Raw genomic sequence first — 25,961 nt, 5'->3', positions numbered from 1 at the left:
CGTTTTGTAGTCCGAAACGCAGGCTTCCGTGGCAGTGGTGTAGCAGCGTCCCTTCTCAGGGAACTGGCAGCGGCAGAGGTGTGGCGATGCAGAGGCTCGGTGTCGGTGGTGGGCGGTGTGGAGTGCATTGTGGGAAGATAGCCACCAAGAAACCGGTGATGCACTCAGCTCTGCTTGCCTTGGACACCGGGCCATGGCGTTGCCACATTTCCTGAGGAAGGGACTCTGTCTCACCGCCGACACTGGCCCCGCAGCATCGCACTGCTAGGATACCACGGCACTGCAGCATTGCCCCACTTCTGCCACCTTCGGCATCCTGAGGAAGAAACTATGCCTCCTGTGACCCCGCTCTACCACCCCAACCCTCAGGTAAGATACCTTAAATTCGGACAATAAGACAGACACACATCTTATAAAATTTTTTATTTTTTTCTGCTATTTTCCACCCCAAAATTTAGGGTGCGTCTTATAGTCCAAAAAATACGGTATATATATATATATATATATATATATATATATATATATATATATATTTGTGGTGCTCATTGCATCCTTTTTCTCACGGTCAACAAAGCATTGGATCACACTCCAACCAACGTTATTCTATTGGGGCCATGCACATGTCCAATTTTTTCCTTGGACAGTAATTTTTTAAATCAGGTCGCACTGAATAGAGAAGATGGAATTTTTTTTTTACCATTTTCTCCACGTGCAAGAAAATCAAATCACACTATGATCAAGCTCTGATCAGAGTATGATTAGCATAATCGTCCCGAGTCTCTCAGAAAAAATACATTAGTGTGACCCTGGCCTAAAACTGATGAAACTCTAGCCAAACTTTGATGGTAAAAAACTGATACACTGACCAAACTCTGATAATAAAAACTATCATGCACACCAAAATCTGATGAAACTCTGATGAAAGTCAACATTTTTTGTACAAGAAAATCAATAACATGTAAGTGAACCCTTAGTCACATCTGATTTTGGATCGCCTGATGCCAGCCTAAAATCTCTACCACATGCATTCATATAGAAATTGGTAATCTAGGTTTCTGGATATGAAACCTGCCTAGTTATGCAGTTTCCCATGTATGAGGTGTATGTGACAGCAGAGGAAGGTTTATATAACTTCTACCACATTTTGTTCATTTGTTTCTATGTCATTATTTTAATAGTTCTGAAATCCTGTAACTAAATGTGGTTTTTCTTATAGTTGGAACATTTGTGATGTTATTATTTTTTAGAAATCCTGTAAGAATGGTTTGAACAATTATAATCTTCATTTGAAAGCAGCAAAGCCAGGAAGCGTAGGGTGGCTCGTGGTTACCAACTGACAGAAAATTGCCCTTTTATCAAGCAGAAAAAGGTTTTATGCCCATCCCCCTTCTCTCATTAATCATGGATCCCCTAAATCCTCCAATGCATTCTGAAATCTCTTGCCTGTTCTCATGTGGAAATTGCGATGCATATGCTCATGTGCACAAATTTATGTATGTGACTTCTGAAATCAAAATTTTCTTCTCTTATCTTTTTAATGACACCAAGTACATTGACATGTAAAATGTTTGGGCACTGCTGCTTAAAATTATTGTTAATGTGAGCAGTTAAGCAAGTTGAAGATGAAATGATCTCTAAAAGGCCTAAAGTTAAAGAAAAAATATATATATTGTTATTTTTTGCATCTTAAAAACTACAAAAAGGAAAATGAGTCAATGCAAAAGTTTGAGCACCCTTGGAGATATGTGTTCAGAAAACCTTTATTAGCTTGTTAGACTTATGGCTTGTTCACTATTATCATTAGTAAAGGCCAGGTGATGCAAATTTCACAGCTTTATAAAAACCCAGTCTCGTCAAACCTTGTGCCAAAAAACAGCAGCCATGGATTCTTCCAAGCAGTTGCCTAGAACTCTGAATATGAAAATGGTGAAGGCCAACAAAGCAGGAGAAGGCTGTAAGAAGATAGCAAAGCGTTTTCAAGCTGCCCTTTCCTCAGTTTGAAATGTAATTAAGAAATGGCAGGTAACTGGAACAGTAGAGGTCAAGATAAGGTCTGGAAGATCAATAAAAATTTCAGTGAGAGCTGCTCATAGGATTGATAGGCAAAAAACCCCACTTGAGTGCAAAAGACCTTCAGAAAGATTTAGCAGACTCTGCACTCATGGTCCATTATTCTACTGTTCAGAGACACCTGCACAAATATAGCCTTCATGGAAATTACATCAGAAGAAAACCTCTCCTGAATCTTTACCATAAAATTCAGCATTAGAAATACGTAAAAAAAAATCTAAACAAGCCTGATGCATTTTGGAAACAAGTCCTGTAGAACGATGAGGTTAAAATTGAACTCAATAGCCATAATGATCATACAGTAGGTATGTGTGGAGAAAATAAGGCAAAGAATACCAAAGCTGCAAGGTGAGGGTTTTACAATGGCCCTCACTGTCCCCTGATCTGAACTGTCATGATTCCCAATGGCAGGGACTTAGGCAAAAAACGGACAAGCTCTAGGAAGGATGGTATCTTAGGTAACCGCGATACTGAACCTAACACGCAACTAAAAATAGCCAGGGGGTGTGCCTACGTTGTCTCTAGACACCTCGCGCCAGCCGGAGAACTAACTACCCCTAATAGAGGAATACACAGACCTGACTTGCCTCCAGGGAAACCCCAAAGCTTATAGTAGCCCCCCACATATAATAAAGGTTAGGTAAGAGGAAAACACAAACGCAGTATGAATATAGATTCAGCAAAGCGAGGCCCTCTGACTAGATAGCGGAATATACAAAAGAGGACTTCGCGGTCACCTCAAAACCCTGAACAGCCATCCTGGAATTACCTTAACTCCGTTGTCAACTCATGACACCGGAGTAGCAATTCCAGATCACTAGAGCTTCCAGCCGCACGAGATATGAAAATGCATGCTGGACAAAACAAACACAAAAGCCAAAGATTCAACTTAGCTGACTTGCAGACTTGGAGCAGGAAGCAAGCAACAAGGTGCTCTGATAACATTGATTGCCGGCACTGCAATGACTGGGAAGCCAGACTAAATAGGAGACTCCCAATTTCCTAATGGAAACAGGTGCACTGGAAAAAACAAGACACCAGTCAACCAGTACCACCAGTAACCACCAGAGGGAGCCCAAAAACAGAATTCACAACAGTACCCCCCCCTTAAGGAGGGGACACCGAACCCTCATGAGAACCACCAGGGCGATCTGGATGCGCCCTATGAAAGGCGCGAACCAAATCCGAAGCATGAACATCAGAGGCAGTCACCCAAGAATTATCCTCCTGACCGTATCCCTTCCATTTAACCAAATACTGAAGTCTCCGTCTGGAAATGCGAGAGTCCAAAATCTTCTCCACAACATACTCCAATTCACCCTCCACCAGCACAGGAGCAGGAGGCTCAACAGAAGGAACAACCGGTACCTCGTACCTCCGCAACAACGACCGATGGAAGACATTATGAATGGTGAAAGATGCTGGTAGATCCAAACGAAAAGACACAGGATTAAGAATCTCCAAAATCTTATAAGGACCTATAAACCGAGGCTTAAACTTAGGAGAGGAGACCTTCATAGGGACAAAACGAGAAGACAACCACACCAAGTCCCCAACACGGAGATGATGACCCACACGACGATGACGATTAGCAAACTGCTGAGTCTTCTCCTGAGACAGCTTCAAATTGTCCACCACATGACTCCAAATCTGGTGCAGTCTATCCACCACAGTGTCCACTCCAGGACAATCCGAAGATTCCACCTGGCCAGATGAAAAACGAGGGTGAAACCCTGAATTGCAAAAGAAAGGAGAAACCAGAGTGGCAGAACTGGCCTGATTATTGAGGGCAAACTCTGCCAACGGCAAAAAGGCGACCCAATCATCCTGATCAGCAGATACAAAACACCTCAAATAAGTCTCCAAGGTCTGATTAGTTCGCTCCGTCTGGCCATTAGTCTGGGGATGGAACGCAGACGAAAAAGACAAATCAATGCCCATCCTGGCACAGAACGCTCGCCAGAACCTGGACACAAATTGAGATCCCCTGTCAGAAACGATGTTTTCCGGGATACCATGTAAACGAACCACATTCTGAAAAAATAAAGGAACCAACTCCGATGAAGAAGGCAATTTGGGCAAGGGTACCAAATGAACCATTTTAGAAAAACGGTCACACACCACCCAAATGACGGACATTTTCTGAGAAACCGGGAGGTCCGAGATAAAGTCCATAGAGATGTGCGTCCATGGCCTCTTCGGCAAGGACAACAACAATCCACTAGCCCGAGAACAGCAAGGCTTGGCCCGAGCACAAACATCACAAGACTGTACAAAGGTACGCACATCCCGAGACAGGGAAGGCCACCAGAAGGACCTGGCCACCAAATCTCTGGTACCAAAAATTCCAGGGTGACCTGCCAACACAGAAGAATGAACCTCTGAGATGACTCTACTGGTCCATTCATCTGGAACAAACAGTCTCCCAGGCGGACAACGATCAGGCCTATCAGTCTGAAACTCCTGCAAAGCACGCCGCAAGTCTGGGGAGACAGCAGACAAAATCACTCCATCCTTAAGGATACCCATAGGCTCAGAATCACCAGAGGAGTCAGGCTCAAAACTCCTAGAAAGAGCATCTGCCTTCACATTTTTCGAGCCCGGCAAGTATGAAACCACAAAATTAAACCGGGAGAAAAACAAAGACCAGCGCGCCTGTCTAGGATTCAGACGCCTGGCAGACTCAAGGTAAATCAGATTCTTGTGATCAGTCAAGACCACCACCTGATGTCTAGCACCCTCAAGCCAATGACGCCACTCCTCAAATGCCCACTTCATAGCCAAGAGCTCCCGATTACCGACATCATAATTTCGCTCGGCGGGCGAAAATTTTCGGGAGAAGAATGCACATGGTCTCATCACTGAGCAATCGGGACCTCTCAGCGACAAAACCGCCCCTGCTCCAATCTCGGAAGCATCAACCTCAACCTGAAAAGGGAGCGAAACATCAGGCTGACGCAACACAGGGGCAGAAGAAAAGCGGCGCTTAAGCTCCCGAAAGGCCTCCACAGCCGCAGAGGACCAATTGGCAACATCAGCACCCTTCTTAGTCAAATCAGTCAGAGGTCTAACCACACTTGAAAACCCAGTTATAAATCGACGATAGAAATTAGCAAAGCCCAAGAACTTCTGAAGACTCTTCAGGGAAGTAGGCTGCGTCCAATCACAAATAGCCCGAACCTTGACAGGATCCATCTCAACAGAAGAAGGGGAAAAAATATACCCCAAAAAGGAGATCTTCTGAACCCCAAAAATGCACTTTGAACCCTTTACAAACAAAGAATTGGACCGCAAAACCTGAAAAACCTTCCTAACCTGTTGAACATGCGACTCCCAGTCATCCGAAAAAATCAAAATATCATCCAAATACACAATCATAAATTTATCCAGGTATTTACGGAAAATATCGTGCATAAAGGACTGAAAGACTGAAGGAGCATTAGAAAGACCAAAAGGCATTACCAAATACTCAAAATGGCCCTCGGGCGTATTAAATGCAGTTTTCCACTCATCTCCCTGCTTAATCCGCACCAAATTATACGCACCCCGAAGATCAACCTTAGAGAACCACTTTGCCCCTTTAATACGAGCAAATAAATCAGTCAATAGTGGCAAAGGATACTGATATTTGACTGTAATCTTATTCAACAAGCGATAATCAATACAGGGCCTCAGGGAGCCATCTTTTTTACCCACGAAAAAAAAACCTGCTCCTAAAGGGGATGAGGATGGACGGATATGTCCCTTTTCCAAGGACTCCTTAATATACTCTCGCATAGCAGCATGCTCAGGCACAGACAGATTGAACAAACGACCCTTGGGAAACTTGCTGCCAGGAATCAATTCTATAGTGCAATCACAATCCCGGTGAGGGGGAAGAGAACCAAGTTTAGGCTCCTCAAAAACATCACCATAATCAGACAAAAATGCCGGAATTTCAGAGGGAGTAGATGAAGCAATGGAAACCAAAGGTACTTCCCCATGAGCCCCCCAACATCCCCAGCTTAACACAGACATTGTTTTCCAGTCGAGGACTGGATTATGAGTTTGCAACCATGGCAATCCAAGCACTAAGACATCATGCAAGTTATGCAACACAAGGAAGCGAATCACCTCCCGATGGTCAGGAGTCATACACATAGTCACTTGTGTCCAGAATTGTGGTTTATTCCTAGCCAAAGGTGTGGAGTCCATACCCTTCAGAGGGATAGGAACTTCCAAAGGCTCTAGGCTAAACCCACAACGTCTGGCAAAGGACCAATCCATAAGACTCAAGGAAGCGCCAGAATCCACATAGGCATCCACAGTGATAGATGACAAATCAAAGTTACAGACAAAATAAACTTAGATTGTAAGGTGCCAATTGAAAAAGACTTATCAACCTTTTTTGTGCGTTTAGAGCATGCTGATATAACATGAGCAGAATCACCACAGTAGAAGCACAACCCATTTTTGCGCCTATAATTCTGCCGTTCACCTCTGGACAGAATTCTATCACATTGCATAATCTCTGGTGCCTGCTCAGAAGACACCGCCAAATGGTGCACAGGTTTGCGCTCCCGTAAACGCCGATCAATCTGAATAGCCATAGTCATGGATTCATTCAGACCTGTGGGCGTAGGAAACCCCACCATGACATCTTTAACGGCGTCAGAGAGACCTTCTCTGAAATTCGCCGCCAGGGCGCACTCATTCCACTGAGTAAGCACAGACCATTTTCGAAATTTTTGACAATATATTTCAGCTTCATCATGCCCTTGAGAGAGGGCTATTAAGGCCTTTTCAGCCTGAATCTCCAAATTAGGTTCCTCATAGAGCAACCCCAGTGCCAGAAAAAACGCATCCACACTGAGCAGCGCAGGATCCCCTGGTGCCAATGCAAATGCCCAATTCTGGGGGTCACCCCGCAACAAGGAAATAACAATTTTAACCTGCTGAGCGGAATCTCCAGCGGAGCGAGATCTCAGAGAAAGATACAATTTACAATTGTGCTTAAAATTCAAAAAACGAGATCTATCTCCAGAAAAGAACTCGGGTATAGGGATCTTGGGTTCAGACACAGGAGCATGCATAACATAGTCTTGGATATTTTGAACCTTAGAAGCGAGAGCATTCAGGTTTGAAGCCAAACTCTGGATATCCATTTTTCAACAGCAGAGATCTGAGCCATTCAGGGGTTAAGAGGAGAGAAAAAAAAAAACAGCAGACTGCAATTATGGCTAGGAGAACTTCTGAGCAAAAAAAAAAAAAGTGTCAGAAACTTCTTTTTATTCTCTTTCTTCAGCCAATACTCTTAATACATTAGGCCGGCAATACTGTCATGATTCCCAATGGCAGGGACTTAGGCAAAAAACGGACAAGCTCTAGGAAGGATGGTATCTTAGGTAACCACGATACTGAACCTAACACGCAACTAAAAATAGCCAGGGGGTGTGCCTACGTTGTCTCTAGACACCTCGCGCCAGCCGGAGAACTAACTACCCCTAATAGAGGAATACACAGACCTGACTTGCCTCCAGGGAAACCCCAAAGGTTATAGTAGCCCCCCACATATAATAAAGGTTAGGTAAGAGGAAAACACAAACGCAGTATGAATATAGATTCAGCAAAGCGAGGCCCTCTGACTAGATAGCGGAATATACAAAAGAGGACTTCGCGGTCACCTCAAAACCCTGAACAGCCATCCTGGAATTACCTTAACTCCGTTGTCAACTCATGACACCGGAGTAGCAATTCCAGATCACTAGAGCTTCCAGCCGCACGAGATATGAAAATGCATGCTGGACAAAACAAACACAAAAGCCAAAGATTCAACTTAGCTGACTTGCAGACTTGGAGCAGGAAGCAAGCAACAAGGTGCTCTGATAACATTGATTGCCGGCACTGCAATGACTGGGAAGCCAGACTAAATAGGAGACTCCCAATTTCCTAATGGAAACAGGTGCACTGGAAAAAACAAGACACCAGTCAACCAGTACCACCAGTAACCACCAGAGGGAGCCCAAAAACAGAATTCACAACACTGAACATCATTGAAAATCTGTGGCTAGATCTCAAAATTGCAGTGCATTCAAGACGGCCCAGGAATCTCACAGAACTGGGAGAATTCCCCAGGAAGAATGGATGAAAATGTAAATATTGGAACTGTTCATAGATAAGGAGTGTGAAATTTTATTGATTTATTGATTAAATTCTGGTCCATGCTTGGGATGCCCTCAAATGGTCTGAGGAATGCATTACTTAGTTGATGTAGAAGGACGTCTTCCAATCACAGGAGAATAAAACTTTCACACGCCGTATCCATGTACTGTTCCAATATTTACGGCCACATCTGCTTCTCCCTCTTACATCCTGATAGTTCTGATTCATGTCACTTGTCTTATTACTATGCCCTCTTGTGTATAAATATGTGACTCTTCAGATTTTGTGTTATTCTATGCCTGATGAAGAGAAATGAGTAGTCTCTAAAGCTTGCAATTTATTACCATCTTTTCAGTTAGCAATTCTCTCGCTCTCAAACTTAAATATTTCTTTTTAAATATCAACATTTACTCAAATATAATTATGTCATCACAATCTGGAGCATCATCAGAACTCTCCAAACCCTGAATTCCATAATAACTTTCTTGAGATCCTACAGTAATTCATGAACAAGCATTAACATTTATTCAGACAAAGGCATGCCATGTATCAACCAATGAGGACTCTCAAAGTTCAATACTTTTCTATCTACTGTCTAACACAGTACAAACATATATATTTTCCTATATTTTGTTAAAGAATAAATTTGGATTGTTCTTCTTGGAAAATATGGAAAAAGACATTCCCTGAAAATAAGCCCTAGTGCATTTTTCGGATCCAAAAAATATAAGACCTTGTCTTATTTTTGGGGAAACACGGTAGAAACACATGCACCACTTCTGCATTTTTTTACCACCCCTGGTTTTGGCATACAAATACTAAAGTAAAAACTCACCAAATACTCAACCTGTGCACGTGACCTAAAGGTGCACTAGTCCATGAACGAACTTTCCTAGGGACACTCATTTCACAATAAACGGCTTATCTAAACAGGCTGCCAATCACCTGACAACGTGTGTACGTGACATTTTGAATATGCAAGAAAAAAGCTACTGGCGTTTTTCAATCAACCTGTAAAAGAAATGCAGGAGAGCAGCTCCACTGGCAGAACAGTGCTTCCCCAGTAAACTGTTCATACTTCAACTAGAGAAAAGGAAAACTATAATCAGCCACTTTGAGGTTATAGAAACTTGTCCTTTTTCCTCTTCTTCTTAATAAGTTAGCTCTGAGGTATGAAAGTCCAAGCTCATATGTATCCAGCGGCAAGGGATGCAAATATGTTTGATCAGTACTTCATCTGTAGTTGAATGCCAAAACCAAGATTGCCTCCAAAACACAGAACAGGTGTAAATCTTTCACTTATAATATTTCTCTGTTCCACACCTGGCATTGACATGTAAATACTAATGCAAAATACTGACCAAATATTGACATGTGAATAGGTCCTAAGGTATTATATACACTGCTCAAAAAAATAAAGGTAAGGCTACTTTCACAATAGCGTCGCAATGCGACGTTGCAACGTACCGACGCAAACTGTGAGTTAAAAACACAACTGGGGCAGCGGATGCAGTTTTACAATGCATCCGCTGCCCCATTGTGATGTCCGGGGAGGCGGGGGCTGAGTTCCGGCCGCGCATGCGCGGTCGGAAATGGCAGACACGACGCACCAAAAAACGTTACATGTAACTTTTTTGTGCCGACGGTCGGACGCAACACGATGCAACCGTCGCACGACGGTTGCGACGTGTGGCAATCCGTCGCAACGCGTTGCTAATGCAAGTCTATGGAGAAAAAACGAATCCTGCAAGCAATTTTGCAGGATGCGTTTTGTTTCCAAAACGACGCATTGCGACGTGCGTCGTACGACGCTAGTGTGAAAGAGGCCTAACACTTAAACAACAGAATATAACTCCAAGTACATCAAACTTCTGAGAAATCAAACTGTCCACTTAGGAAGCAACACTGACTATCAATTTCACATGCTGTTGTGCAGATGGAATAGACAACAGATGGAAATTATTGGCAATTATCAAGGCACACTCAATAAAGGAGTGGTTCTGCAGGTGGGGACCATAGACCACATCTCAGTACAAATGCTTTCTGGCTGATGTTTTGGTCACTTTTGAATGATGGTTGTACTTTCACACTTGTGGTAGCATGAGACGGACTCTACAACCCACACAAGTGACTCAGGTAGTGCAGCTCATCCAGGATGGAACATCAATGTGAGCTGTGGCAAAAAGGTCTGCTGTGTCTGTCAGTGTAGTGTCCAGAGGCTGGAGGCGCTACCAGGAGACAGGACAGTACACCAGGAGATGTGGAGGGGGCCATAGGAGGACAACAACCCAGCAGCAGGACCGCTACCTCAGTCTTTGTGCAAGGAGGAACAGGAGGAGCACTGCCAGAGCCCTGCAAAATGACCTCCAGCAGGCCACAAATGTGCATGTGTCTCCACAAATGGTTAGAAACCAACTCCATGAGGATGGTCTGAGTGCCCGACATCCACAGATGGGGGTTGTGCTCACAGCCCAACACCATGCAGGATGCTTGGCATTTGCCAAAGAACACCAGGATTGGCAAATTCGCCACTGACACCTTGTGCTCTTCACAGATGAAAGCAGGTTCACACTGAGCACATGTGACAGATGTGACAGAGTCTGGAGATGCTGTGGAGAGCGATCTGCTGCCTGCAACACCCTTCAGCATGACCGGTTGGGCAGTGGGTCAGTAATGGTGTGGGGTAGCATTTCTTTGGAGGGTCGCACAGCCCTCCATGTGCTCGCCAGAGGTAGCCTGACTGCCATTAGGTACCGAGATGAAATCCTTAGACCCCTTTTGAGACCATATGCTGCTGCGGTTGGCCCTGGGTTCCTCCTAATGCAGGACAATGCCAGACCTCATGTGGCTGGAGTGTGTCAGCAGTTCCTGCAAGATGAAGGCATTGAAGTTATGGACTGGCCCGCCCGTACCCCAGTCCTGAATATGATTGAGCACATCTGCGACATCATGTCTCGCACCATCCACCAATGTCACGTTGCACCACAGACTGTCCAGGAGTTGGCGGATGCTTTAGTCCAGGTCTGGGAGATCCCTCAGGAGACCATCCGCTGCCTCATCAGGAGCATGCCCAGGCGTTGTACAGTAGGGAGGTTATACAGGCACGTGGAGGTAACACACAATACTGAGCATCTTTTCCTTGTCATGAAGCATTTCCACTGAAGATGGATCAGCCTGTAATTTGATTTTCCACTTTGATTTTGAGTATTATTTCAAATGCAGACCTCCATGGGATATTCATTTACATTAAGTTATGTTTTATTGTTCTGAACACATTCTACTATGCAATGTGAGCACAACCCCCATCTGTGGATGTCGGGCACTTAGACCATCCTCATGGAGTCTTTTTCTAACTGTTTGTACAGACACATGCACATTTGTGGCCTGCAGGAGGTCATTTAGCCGGGCTCCGGCAGTGCTCCTCCTGTTCCTCCTTGCACAAAGGCGGAGGTAGCGGTCCTGCTGCTGGGTTGTTACCCTCCTACAGCCCCCTCCACATCTCCTGGTGTACTGGCCTGTCTCCTGATAGTGCTTCCAGCCTCTGGACACTACACTGACAGACACAGCAATCTTTCTTGTCACAGCTCGCATTGATGTGCCATCCTGGATGAGCTGCACTACGTGAGCCACTTGTGTGACTGTAGAGTCCGTCTCATGCTACCACGAGTGTGAAAGCACAACCAACATTCAAAAGTGACCAAAACATCAGAAAGAAAGCGTTTGTACTGAGATGTGGTCTGTGGTCCCCACCTGCAGAACCACTCCTTTATTGAGTGTGTCTTGATAATTGCCAATAATTTCCATCTGTTGTCTATTCCATTTGCACAACAGCATGTGAAATTGATTGTCAGTGTTGCTTCCTTAGTGAACAGTTTGATTTCACAGAAGTTTGATGTACTTGGAGTTATATTCTGTTGTTTAACCCCTTCACCCCGAAGCCTGTTTTCACCTAAGTGACAGGGCCAATTTTTACAATTCTGACCACTGTCACTTTATGAGGTCATAACTCTGAAACGCTTCAACGGATCCTGGTAATTCTGACAATGTTTTCTCGTGACATATTGTACTTTATGATAGTGGTAAAACTTCTTCGATATGACTTGCATTTATTTGTGAAAAAAAACAGAAATTTGTCGAAAATTATGAAAATTTAGCAATTTTCAAATTTTTTGTTTTTATGCCCTTAAATTAGAGAGTTATATCACATAATATAGTTAATAAACAACATTTCCCATATGTCTGCTTTACATCAGCACAATTTTGGAAACATAATTTTTTTGTTAGGGTTAAAATTTGACCAGCGATTTCTCATTTTTGCAACAAAATTTGCAAAACCATTTTTTTTTCAGACCACCTCACACTTGAAGTGACTTTGAGGGGTCTATATGACAGAAAATACCCAAAAGTGACACAATTCTAAAAACTGCACCCCTCAAGGTACTCAAAATTACATGCAAAAATTTTATTAACCCCTCAGGTGCTTCACAGGAATTTTTGGAATGTTTAAAAAAAATTGAACATTTAACTTTTTTTTCACAAAATTTTTACTTCAGATCCAATTTGTTTTATCTTACCAAGGGTAACAGGAGAAATTGGACCACAAAAGTCGTTGTACAATTTGTCCTGAGTATGCCGATACCCCACATGTTGGGGTAAACCAATGTTTGGGCACATGGCAGAGCTCGGAAGGGAAGGAGCACCATTTGACTTTTTAATGCAAAATTGACTGGAATTGAGATCGGAACCCATGTCGCGATTGGAGAGCCCTTGACGTGCCTAAACAGTGGAAACCCCCACAAGTGACACCATTTTGGAAAGTAGACCCCCTAAGGAACTTATCTAGATGTGTGGTGAGCACTTTGAACCTCCAAGTGCTTCACAGAAGTTTATAATGTAGAGCCGTAAAAAAAATGTCATATTAATTTTCACAAAAAATTATTTTTCGCCCCAAATTTTTTATTTTCCCAAGGGTAACAGGATAAATTGGACCCAAAAAGTTGTTGTGCAATTTGTCCTGAGTACGCTGATACTTCATATATTGTGATAAACCACTGTTTGAGCGCATGGCAGAGCTCGGAAGGGAAGGAGCGCCATTTGACTTTTCAATGCAAAATTGGCTGGAATTGAGATCGGAACCCATGTCGCGTTTGGAGAGCCCCTGACGTGCCTAAACAGTAGAAACCCCCCACAAGTGACCCCATTTTGGAAAGAAGACCCCCTAAGGAACTTATCTAGATGTGTGGTGAGCACTTTTAACCCCCAATTGTTTCACTAAAGTTTAGAATGTAGCTCCGTGAAAATTAAAAAATAATTTTTTCTTTCCACAAAATGATGTTTTAGCCCGCAATTTTTTTTTCCCAAGGGTAACAGGAGAAATTGGACCACAAAAGTTATTGTCCAATTTGTCCTGAGTACGCTGAGGGATACATGGGGGGAAACCACTGTTTGGGTGCACGGCAGAGCTCGGAAGGGAAGGAGCGCCGTTTGAAATGCAGACTTAGATGGATTGGTCTGCAGGTGTCATGTTGCATTTGCAGATTCCCTGATGTACCTAAACAGTAGAAACCCACACAAGTGACCCCATATTGGAAACTAGACCCCCCAAGGAACTTATCTAGATGTGTTGTGAGAACTTTGAACCAACAAGTGTTTCACTACAGTTTATAACGCAGAGCCGTGAAAATAAAAAATATTTTTTTTCCACAAAAATGATATTTTAGCCCCCACATTTTTATTTTCCCAAGGGTAAAAGGAGAAATTTGACCACAAAAGTTGTTGTCCAATTTGTGCTGAGTACGCTGATACCCCGTATATGGGGGGGGACCCACTGTTTGGGCGCACGGCAGAGCTCGGAAGGGAAGGAGTGCCGTTTGAAATGCAGACTTAGATGGATTGGTCTGCAGGCGTCATGTTGCATTTGCAGAGTCCCTGATGTACCTAAACAGTAGAAACCCCCCACAAGTCACCCCATATTGGAAACTAGACCCCCCAAGGAACTTATCTAGATGTGTTGTGAGAACTTTGAACCAACAAGTGTTTCACTACAGTTTATAACGCAGAGCCGTGAAAATAAAAAATATTTTTTTTTCCACGAAAATGATATTTTAGCCCCCACATTTTTATTTTCCCAAGGGTAAAAGGAGAAATTGGACCACAAAAGTTGTTGTACAATTTGTGCTGAGTACGCTGATACCCCTTATATGGGGGGAACCACTGTTTGGGTGCACAGCAGAGCTCGGAAGGGAAGGAGCACTGTTTTACTTGTTCAAAGCAGAATTGGCTGGAATTGAGATCGGACGCCATGCCGCGTTTGGAGAGCTCCTAATGTGCCTAAACAGTGGAAACCCCCCAATTCTAACTGAAACCCTAACCCCAGCCATAACCCTAGCCCTAACCCCAACCCTAACCCTAGCCCTAACCCCAACCCTAACCCTAACCCTAACCCTAGCCTTAACCCTAACCCTAATGGGAAAATGGAAATAAATACATTTTTTAAAATTTTATTATTTTTCCCTAACTAAGGGGGTGATGAAGGGGGGTTTGATTTACATTTATAGTGTTTTTTTCACGGATTTTTATGATTGACAGCCGTCACACACTAAAAGATGCTTTTTATTGGAAAAAATAGTTTTTGCATCACCACATTGTGAGAGCTATAATTTATCCATATTTTTGCCCACAGAGTCATGTGAGATCTTGTTTTTTGCGGGACGAGTTGACGTTTTTATTGGTACCATTTTCGGGCACATGACATATTTTGATCGCTTTTTATTCTGATTTTTGGGAGGCAGAATGAACAAAAACCAGCAATTCCTGAAATTCTTTTAGGGGGGCGTTTATAGCGTTCCACGTGTGGTAAAATTGATAAAGCAGCTTTATTCTTCAGGTCAGTATGATTACAGTGATACCTCATTTATATAATTTTTTTATGTTTTGGTGCTTTTACACAATAAAAACTATTTTATATAAAAAAATAATTGTTTTTGCATCGCTTTATTCTGAGAGCTATAACTTTTTTATTTTTCTGCTGATGATGCTGTATCACTGCTTTTTTATTGCGGGACAAGATGATGTTTTCAACGGTACCATGGTTATTTATATCTGTCTTTTTGATCGCGTGTTATTCCACTTTTTGTTCGCCTGTATGATAATAAAGCGTTGTTTTTTGGCTTGTTTTTTTTTTTTTTTTTTGCGGTGTTCACTGAAGGGGTTAACTAGTGGGATAGTTTTATAGAGCGGGTCGTTACGGACGCGGCGATACCAAATATGTGTACTTTTATTGTTTTTTTTTATTTACATAAATAAATGGATTTACTGGGAAATGTTTTTTTTTTCATTTATTTGGGGATTTTTTTTTTATTTTTTTTTTACTTTTTACTATTGTCCCAGGGTGGGACATCACTGTATTAGATCAGATCGTTGATCTGACAGTGTGCATGTCACTCTGTCAGATCAACGATCTGACAGAGAAGTTTAGGTGGCTTTCCGGCGCCTGCTCTCAGCAGCTCTCAGCAGGCACCGGCTAGCCAGGTCATTTCATGACCCGGAAGGAGTCCCACGGCCATCTTGGATCCGGGGACTCCTTCCGGATCACCGGAGCAACGCGATCTCATCGCGTTGCTCCAGTGGGAGAGCGCAGGGAGCCCCCGTCCCTGCGCGATCCCCCTCTATGCCGCTGTCACTACTGACAGCGGCATCAGAGGGGTTAAATGCCCGCGATAGGCGCATTGCTGCGGGGTGTCAGCTGTCATATACAGCTGCCCCCCGCACCCGATCACAGCGGCGCTCAGCGCAAGACCGCGGTGATCGGTGCGCCGTACTAGTACTGGTGCTGGCACAAATGCAGTGCCAGCAGCGCAGTACTAGTACGGCGCATGGCGCGAAGGGGTTAAGTGTTCCCTTTATTTTTTTGAGCAGTGTGTATATACTGTACATATATAAATTCTAATAGGGCCACATTCCCGCATTCAGTATTTGGTCAGTATTTTACCTCAGTATTTATAAAACCAGGAGTGGAAGAATCCGAGGAAAAGTATAATAGAAACACGTCACCACTTTTGTATTTACCACCCACTCCTGGTTTTGGCTTACACATACTGAGGTCGATGTGAGTACTTTTCTGCCCAATGATGACAGAAGTTTTCTAGGAGTGATACCTTTATTGGCTAACCAGAAAATAATATGTTTGCAAGCTTTCAGAGCACAGAGGCTCCTTCTTCAGGCAAGATGTAATCCTGCCTGAAGAAGGAGCCTCTGTGCTCTGAAAGCTTGCAAACATATTATTTTCTGGTTAGCCAATCCTGCCTGAAGAAGGAGCCTCTGTGCTCTGAAAGCTTGCAAACATATTATTTTCTGGTTAGCCAATAAAGGTATCACTCCTAGAAAACTTCTGTCATCATTGGGCAGAAAAGTATTCACATCGTTTTTTCTGGCTAACACGGTACCACAATACAATTTGTTATTGTACAACATACTGAGGTAAAATACTCACCAAATTCTGAATGTGTGAACCTTAGGCTTCCTTCACAGGTCAGTGTGTCAGGTACGTGTGGTGACAGTTTTCACACATACCGGACTTACACACGTTCACCCATTCAAATGAATGGGCCTGTGCACATGTCAGTGTGTTTCCACGGACCGTGTGTCCCTGGGCAAAACACGGGCCCTGTCTGGTTTTTTTAAAAGCAGAACACTTGCTCACAGATGACACACGGATGTGCCTATACATGTCAGATTTTTCCTGTAAATGTATCCTATTATTTAATACATAAGTTGCTGAAATGAATAGCATATACTTTATATTTAGATTGGATCCTAGCAGGAATCTGTGATTTCTGTTGGAATGTCTGATTCTGATTGAAATATTTGGGATTTGCCATCAATCTGCAGGATTCCAGTTTTCCACAGAATCCTTTTCAGACAATGTAAACATTATCGTATTAATTGTTTTATGTACCTTTAAAAATATGCATTTCATGGCTGTCCCTGCACTAATGTCTGTTTCATCTAATTTTCCTAATTCTCCAAAGACCATTGACAAATGACCCACTGAATCCACATCACTGCTGATCCAACCTTATATAATATATGTGGACCTTAGGGATGTTTCTATTATGGTAATACAAGGAAAACCGCGTTATCTGTTATTAAGACCCCGACACAAGACATGCCGATTGCTCATTCTATGTTTTTCCATACATAGCCAGTACTTTTTATTTGACAGCATCTTAAACTGGTAATTTGTAAAGTGAAAAGAATGACTTTCCTCATTTTCCTGAACAATAGAGACAACATGGAAACACTTCCAGCTTACCTCACATTGTCATTACATACAATTGTCTATAAATGTGTTGTGAATTATAATTCTTAATGGTATAGGGAAAAATTATAGTGACACCAATAACCTTACACTGAGCTTAATAAATATATTACATAGCTAGTCAGGGGAGCTAATTACTTTTTCAAAGAAAGGGGGTATTACTGCATTTTACAGGGGTGCTAAGGGGGCATTTTTATTTTATAAGGTGACATAATTAGTTTTGAGAGGGCACTGATGCAGTACAATTACTTTTAAGGGGGCACTAAGGATGCATTTTTACTTTTTAGTAGGGCACTACTGTAGCATTGGGGTCACAGTTGACATTATTATATTTAAATGGGAACTTAGGGAATAAGTAATTTTTAAATTGAGGCTTTTAATGGGCATTATTGCTTCCTAGCAAGGGCATTCAGGGGCACTATTGTTTTCAGGGGGGCTGCCTGTTTGGCAGTATATTTTGGAGGGGTGGTAACAATAGGGAGTGCAACACTTTTTGGGTCTTCATAGCAATTAGAGTAATAGAGGTGAGGACAAAACAGGCTCAGAATTTGGGGCTGCAACAGCATAGGGAATTTGTGCCCCCATCTTTTTATTCCTGCTCTTTCCCTGAGTTTCCCCATTATTTCCCACTTCCCCACTCCGTCTATATTTGACTAAAACTAGTAAAAATTATTGGACAAGAGAGTTTGTGTAGATTTGGAAGAAATAGTCATGGAGGACTAGGTAGATGGAAAACATAAGGAAAGTGAATGACTCCAATCAGAATGGCCATTATTACATGTAGGTTACTATATAATTGTACATCACATGCAGCATACGGTCTGCAGAACTGAGAGTTACCACTATATAGTCTTTATATGGTGGCAATATTGGTCTTGTTCTTTATGTAGTGATATAATATTCAGTAACAACATTGTCGTCAGCTGAGTTACGCACGAGACCCCCAATAATTACTGTGTGCCTCTGCCATTGTTAGCATGATTTGGGGTCCACGAATGTGTTTCATCTCCCATGTGCTAATCCCCTAGCTAGCTACTCTTTACCCTATTAGAGTCCATATGACTTTAATAGAGGAATACATAGTGCATGTTATGTAAAAACTTCTATAACAGATATTGCTGTACATTTTCATTTTTTTTACTTTTCATGAACTTTGCTATAGTCTCCAATTCTTAGAAACTTCTTAGCAATTGTCGTGACTTGCACAACAAATTGAGAGAAACCTACTATGATCACACAACTGAAAATATTCAGATTATCGCCAGGAACACCATACAATGTTCTACAAGTTTTTTTACAGTGAGCACAATTTTTTCTTACTTTGGCAGAGTTATCATTTACTGGTAAGGAATACAGAGAAGTCCTACAATGCAATTTCTATCTTTACATTAAAGATACATGTTCTCATTTGCATATGTTTGCCTCTCCATATCTAGAGATGAACCCGGCTTTCTGGATCGCTCCTGCTGATCAGGTGTCCGGTGCCACAGCTGCATGCGTCACGGCTGTGTGACAGTCACACAGGTTCTCCATGTATGTGATGTGACTGTGACACAGCCGCGACACAGGCAACTGCAGCGCCGGACACCTGACTATAGGGAGCGCTCCATGTATCCAGGTTCCCGATCCAGCTTCTTGGGTAAGCGCTATAGCTTGCCGAATAAGGAGGGAGCCGACGATGTTCGCTTATCTCTATACATAACCAACCATCTATTCATTTCTCAGAATGCAGAAGTGCATAAATTGTCTATTATGCAGAAATAATGATCACACTTGTAGTTTACTATTCTTGTAAGGGTTTACTCCAGTGACTTGGATCCTAATAAACTGCATTCATACAAATAAACCAATTTACCAATAATGTCACAACCATTGGTGTTTTTCCTATGTAAAACCCACTGTGTCACCACTGCTAAGTGTTTGTCTCCACTCATACTGTAGATAGAAGCTTCTGGAAATATCCAGAGCCAAACTGAGAAACTATCGCTCCATGTTCCCCTTTGGTTTTGAATCTTTGATGGAAAGGGTTGTTCTCATCTGCTCTTTTCAGGAGCACACTGCTCTCCAGCCAGTCGAATTGCTGACTACTGAGGTTGGGGATTCTTGCTTAAGCTCCAGTTTAGTCCTGCAGCATAGAAGCACAGCATGAAGCTGTTCAAGGTGAGGAGCTTTCTCCAAGCTCCAGCAACCTTGGTCAGCCTCAGGGCAGTGCTTACAAGCTCAGTAGGAAAGAGCTTGTAAGCACTGCACATGCTTGGCCACCACTACCAGAGAACAATAATGATTGGTTCCCTCAGCAACAAGCAATTCACCATAAAATATTTCATAGTTTTTAACACAAAGTTATTTGCAAAGTTGCCTTTTTTCACATGAGCAATGCAAATTTATCCATTGAAGAAAATGGGATTAACCCTTCAAGCTGATTAGAGATATGAGATATGTATTAGGAAGCCACTGACAAATCTAACTAAATCTTGTGACAATCTGATGTCTCTGGCAGTATCTTACTTACCAAATGAACAAAAAGAAAATACATTTGAGTTTGTACTGCTTAATTCTTATCTCCCTCAATATTATCTGTCAGGGAAGGAGGCCTTATTATACAATCGATTGGCTGGTTCACCTAAATGTAATTTAAAGGGAGGGCCTTAGTCTGCCAATGAGCTATAGAAAAATATCTCATGTTTATGGTCTGCTTTAGTTAATGATGATAAAGCCTGCATTAAGGTGGTCATACACGTTCAATAGCTGTAGACTGACAGTTATTCTTAAGAATTTTTCCATATACCTACACACTTGATTTGGCAAAATGTTTTCAATGTCAACAGGTGAATGTGATACCGCACGAAACATCAGATAGTTCCTTATTAGTGATGGGCGAGCACTAAAATGCTCGGGTGCTCGTTGCTCGGGTCGAGCAAATTGGAATACTCGGGTACTCGGCAAGAACAACAGCCCAATGTAAGTCTATGGGAGACCCTAGTATTTTTACTTCAATCCCCCCCGGGGGTCCTTTTAAGGTCTAATAACATCTGAAAATGATGGAAGCACTGCTCAAATGACACAGGGACCTCATGGGGATCGCCCCTGGAAGCATTCCTGACTCCTAGTTCACAGCCTTAATCATTTTTTTCCGAGATGCATGCCATTTTTCCTGGTGCCACAAAAACACAAGAAAACAAAACCAAAACGGGTTTTGCTTGGAAATATGTCAAGGTACATCCTTAGCAGGTTAATGACTTGCCTGTAAGGCCAAATATTTAACCCCAGACAGAAAATTTCCTCTCCCACTTAGGCTTTCAACCACTACAAATGCATTCACTGGGAAATGTCATTGTAACATTTAACACTCCTAGCTGGCCATGTGGTGTGTGACACATAACCAGACCCATCTTGTTTCATTTACGAAGGAGGGTCTCTTAAAGTCACAGAGCCTATTTTTACTGGTGCATCAGGCGGCATTAATCTTCTTAAAGGGCCATTGTGAAACAATGGGTCTCCTAAGCTGTTGTAGCCTATGCTGTGAGTGGATGGGCTGCCAAGAATTACGACGCACAATACCCCTGTCATAAGATGTCCAGGAGGGACTCCTGAAAAAGTGTTGCATTGAATTCAAGACCTGCCCTGCTACCAATTCATATGCACCCCAACAAGCCTTTGAACCCACATACTGGATGCGCCCATGAAAATCCACTTCACAATATGCATTGTGTGCTCCATACTCCTTGTTTTATACATTGGCAGCAAGGCCAGCCCTGCTGCATAGTCATATGCACCCCATTAGGCCTTGGAACCACATACTGGATGGGCCCATGAAAATCCACTTCACAATATGCATTGTGTGCTCCATACTCCTTTGTTTTATACATTGGCAGGAAGGCGAGCCCTGCTGCATAGTCATATGCACCCCATTAGGCCTTGGAACCACATACTGGGTGGGCCCAGGAAAATCCACTTCACAATATGCATTTTGTGCTCCATACTCCTTTGTTTTATACATTGGCGGCAAGGCCAGCCCTGCTGCATAGTCAGTCATATGCACCCCATTAGGCCTTGGAACCCACATACTGAATGTGGCCATGAAAATCCACTTCACAATATGCATTTTGTGCTCCATACTCCTTTGTTCTATACATTGGCAGGAAGACGAGCCCTGCTGCATAGTCAGCCATATGCACCCCATTAGGCCTTGTAATCCACATACTGGACGGGCCTGGGAAAATCCACTTCACAATATGCATTTTGTGCTCCATACTCCTTTGTTTTACACATTGGCAGGAAGGCGAGCCCTGCTGCATAGTCATATGCACCCCATTAGACCTTGGAACCCACATACTGGATGCGCCCATGAAAATCCACTTCACAATATGCATTGTGTGCTCCATACTCCTTTGTTTTATACATTGGCAGAAAAGCCAGCCCTGCTGCATATTTATATGCACCCCATTAGGCCTTGGAACCACATACTGGATGGGCCCATGAAAATCCACTTCACAACATGCATTTTGTACTCCCTTACTCCTTGGTTTTACACATTGGCAGGAAGGCATGCCCTGCTGCATAGTCAGTCATATGCACCCCATTAGGCCTTGGAACCCACATACTGGATGGGCCCAGGAAAATCCACTTCACAATATGCATTTTGTGCTCCATACTCCTTTGTTTTATACATTGGTGGCAAGGCCAACCCTGCTGCATAGTCAGTCATATGCACCCCATTAGGCCTTGGAACCCACATAGTGGATGCACCCATGAAAATCCACTTCACAATATGCATTGTGTGCTCCATACTCCTTTGTTTTATACATTGGCAGGAAGGCGAGCCCTGCTGCATATTCATATGCACCCGATTAGGCCTTGGAACCACATACTGGATGGGCCCAGGAAAATTCACTCGTATTTTTTAATGGTATGATGGTTCCCTCCTTGCACAATTATTTACAGGAGAATTTTGCAATTTTATTTGTCATGTTTTTAACACTAAGGTTCAGATACGGCTTTAAAAAAGGCAAATACTTGCAATACAAGGCAATTTTATTGCAAACTGCAAAATTCAAGGAATAATATGATTGAATAGTGTGAGTGCGTACACTTTTGTATATGTTTGTATACACAGTTTAATAAGTTGAAGAAAAATAGGGGTAACCAAGGGTAAACAATGTCTATAGAATAGCATTTGGGAAAGTTAATAAGCTAACTAATATAATAATTGAAGATAATAAGTAATTCCCAAATGAGTTTATTTTAACCCTAATATCGGATCAAGACAGCTATCCAAAACTTATGCAGACAGGGGCAGTTTAATAAGTACATATAAGGATTAAATAAATATAGTGATTACGTATATATGAAGATTATCTACATACAGTATAGTTAGATCATCACCAAGAGGCTTTTAAACATCATCCGTCTGGAATATCAGAGAAGCAACACCAAGACAGAGAACCCCTGGGAGATTACCTACACTGCATGGGCGTCCCCAATTATGCAGGTAGCAGCACACTGTACATGTACAGGTACCCCAGTTTTGTTATCTGTCTTAGTCATGTTTCTCTGGTCTTATATAGTGAATAACACTATGTAGTAACTCTAGTTTCACCCACTCCTTTAAGTGGCCCCTTTTTAAGGTTGGATGAAACTGAGATATCATGGAGTCATCAGACGAGGGGCCATAAACCCCTAGAAAATAAAAGCCACAAGGATTTAGATCAAACCAACACCGGCATAGTTTCAGTAAACTTTAATGTTTTATAATGAGAAACAGCAAACATATAGAGGCTTAGAACTGTTTGTGAAGTGAATAAACAAACATTTATCAAGATTGTGTCACTATGAGCATTGTCTGTCACTTCTCTAAATGTTTTACAAGAAATGCATCTATGTGATTATCTGAATGCATTCGGTATACAGTATTTCAATTTTGTTTACAAATCGCCATTTGTATATTCTCCATTTGTACATTTGAGGCAGACAAAGTTAAGGCTCGCAAGGAGAGAAACGAATATAGTGGACAAAGCTATATTTTTAATGAACTATTGAGGTAAAGTAACAGCATTGCTTTATCAAATTTATATGAAGTGTATTGTGTTCAATGTTAACAACCAGGCAAAACAAAAAGGAGCTTTTCACGTGAGCTCCGTAAGGTACACAAATGTTATGAAGTGTTTTCCAACAAGGATGTGGTTTCACCAATGGGGGGTACCTTTTGTAAAAATAGACTAGTGCCATCACGACCCCCCTTGACCAAACTTCACCGGCCTATAACAGTACAAATCACGTTCACCCTGATGATCTAGTGGCAGTTAAAGGACACATTGCAGGAGACAGACTTAAGAAGTAGGCCCAATGTAATGCAATGCCCAGTTCCCCAATGTGGGGTCATGTTTTTACAAAATGAAATAGTGCCTTCACAGCCCCTGTGCCCAAAAATCACTGGCCTATAACAGTACTGAGCACGTGCACCCTGGTCATCTAGTGGCAAGTACATTTTAGATTGCAGGAGCCCGAGTTAAGAAGTCGGCCCAATGTAATACCATGCCCAATTCCCCAATGTGTTGTCCTTTTTTAAAAAAATAAAAGAGTGCCATCACAACACCCTTGGCCAAAATGCACAGTACAGACCACGTTCACCCTGGTGATCTACTGGCAGGAACAGGACAGATTGCAGAAGACAGAGTTAAGAAGTCGGCCCAATGTAATGTCATGCCCAATTCCCCAATGTAAAATCCTTTTTTAAAAAAATAAAAGAGTGCCATCATAGACCCCTTGGCCAACATGCACCGTACAGAGCACGTTCACCCTGGTGATCTAGTGGCAGGTACATTTTAGATAGCAGGAGACCGAGTTAAGAAGTCTGCCCAATGTAATGCCATGCCCAATTCCCCAATGTGTTGTCCTTTTTCAAAAAAATAAAAGAGTGCCATCACAGCACCCTTTGCCAAAATTCACCGTACAGACCACGTTCACCCTGGTGACATAGTGGTTCTGGATGAGGAGGATGAGGATAAGGAGGAGGATAAAAACAAACAAACCAAATCTGGAAGCGTATACCCTTGTGTGGTTGTGAAGAGGTGCATGAGAATACACCTCCCCAAAAGAGAGAATGTATTTGAGGTTATTTTTCGCTGTTTTCACTTGGTGGTGTACAGAAGTCTTTCCCAATCCAGGCTTTGTTCATTTTGATAAGAGTCAGCCTGTCAGCATTTTCAGTTGACAGGCGGATGCGCTTATCTGTCATAATTCCACCAGCGGCACTAAAAACTCTCTCTGACAGAACACTAGCAGCAGGGCAGGCCAGGACCTCCAAGGCATAGAGAGCCAGTTCATGCCACGTGTCCAGCTTGGATACCCAATAATTAAAAGGCACAGAGGAATCACGGAGGACGTTTGTACGATCTGCAAGGTACTCCCTCACCATCTTCCCAAACATTGCATTTCTTGTGACAGCACCCCTTGCCTCTAAGCCGCCACGATGGGAGGGTCTGAGAAAACTGTCCCAGAACTTGGCCATTGTTCCCCTGCCTGAGCTGGATTGTACTTCTGTCTCTCACTTGGAGTCCTTGGTTGTACAAAAAACTCTGACATCTGCTGCCAGCGTTCTCACATGGGAATTTTCTAAGTAATTCCGCTACAAGGGCCCTGTGGTACTGCAACTTTTTAGTACACCTCTCTGCCCAGTAATGAATGTCCCCCAAAATTTCGGTAATCCGAGGGTCACGTGAAATGCAGCTCAACATAAAGTCAGCCATGCGTGCCAGACTGCTAACAGGCAAGATTTCTGTGTCCTCACCAACAGGATGACTGACCATGCTGTCCTCCTCCTCCTCATCCTCCTCCTCCCTGTCCTCAGGCCATCACTGCTGAACAGAAGCTAATACAGATGTGTTTGTAGTACTGTCTATAGCGCATGAAAGTAGCTCCTGTTCTTCCTCCTCCTCCTCATTGCCTACCAATCCACATTGAGAAGACATGAGGCTGGGCTGAGTGTAATCCCCCCTGTATGTTTTCTTGCTCCATGTACTCGTGCTTCGCCTGCAATGCATCCTCTTTGATTGTGAGCAGAGAGTTTTTCAGAATGCTAAGAAGCAGGATGGTGATGCTAATTATGGTGTCATCATCGCTCACCATCTTGGTGCAGTCCTCAAAGTTTTGGAGGATGTTACATATGTCTGACATTCATGTCCACTCCTGAGGTCTTATGTGTGGAGTCTGACCTGAAATTCGACGGCCTTGTTGATGTTGGTAGTCAACAATGGCCCTCTTCTGTTCACAAATCCTTTCCAACATATGCAGCGTAGAGTTCCAGCGCGTGGGGACATCACACAACAGTCGGTGAGCTGGAAGCTGAAACCACTGCTGAAGCATGGCAAGGGCAGCTGAAGCTGTAGCTGATTTTCTAAAATGGGCAGACAGATGACGTACTTTCACTAGC

The sequence above is a fragment of the Ranitomeya variabilis genome, chromosome 3, assembly GCF_051348905.1.
Source record: "Ranitomeya variabilis isolate aRanVar5 chromosome 3, aRanVar5.hap1, whole genome shotgun sequence".
NCBI classification, from domain to species: Eukaryota; Metazoa; Chordata; class Amphibia; order Anura; family Dendrobatidae; genus Ranitomeya; species Ranitomeya variabilis.
The sequence above is the reverse complement of the archived record's forward strand: the minus strand, read 5'-3'. Positions refer to the sequence as shown.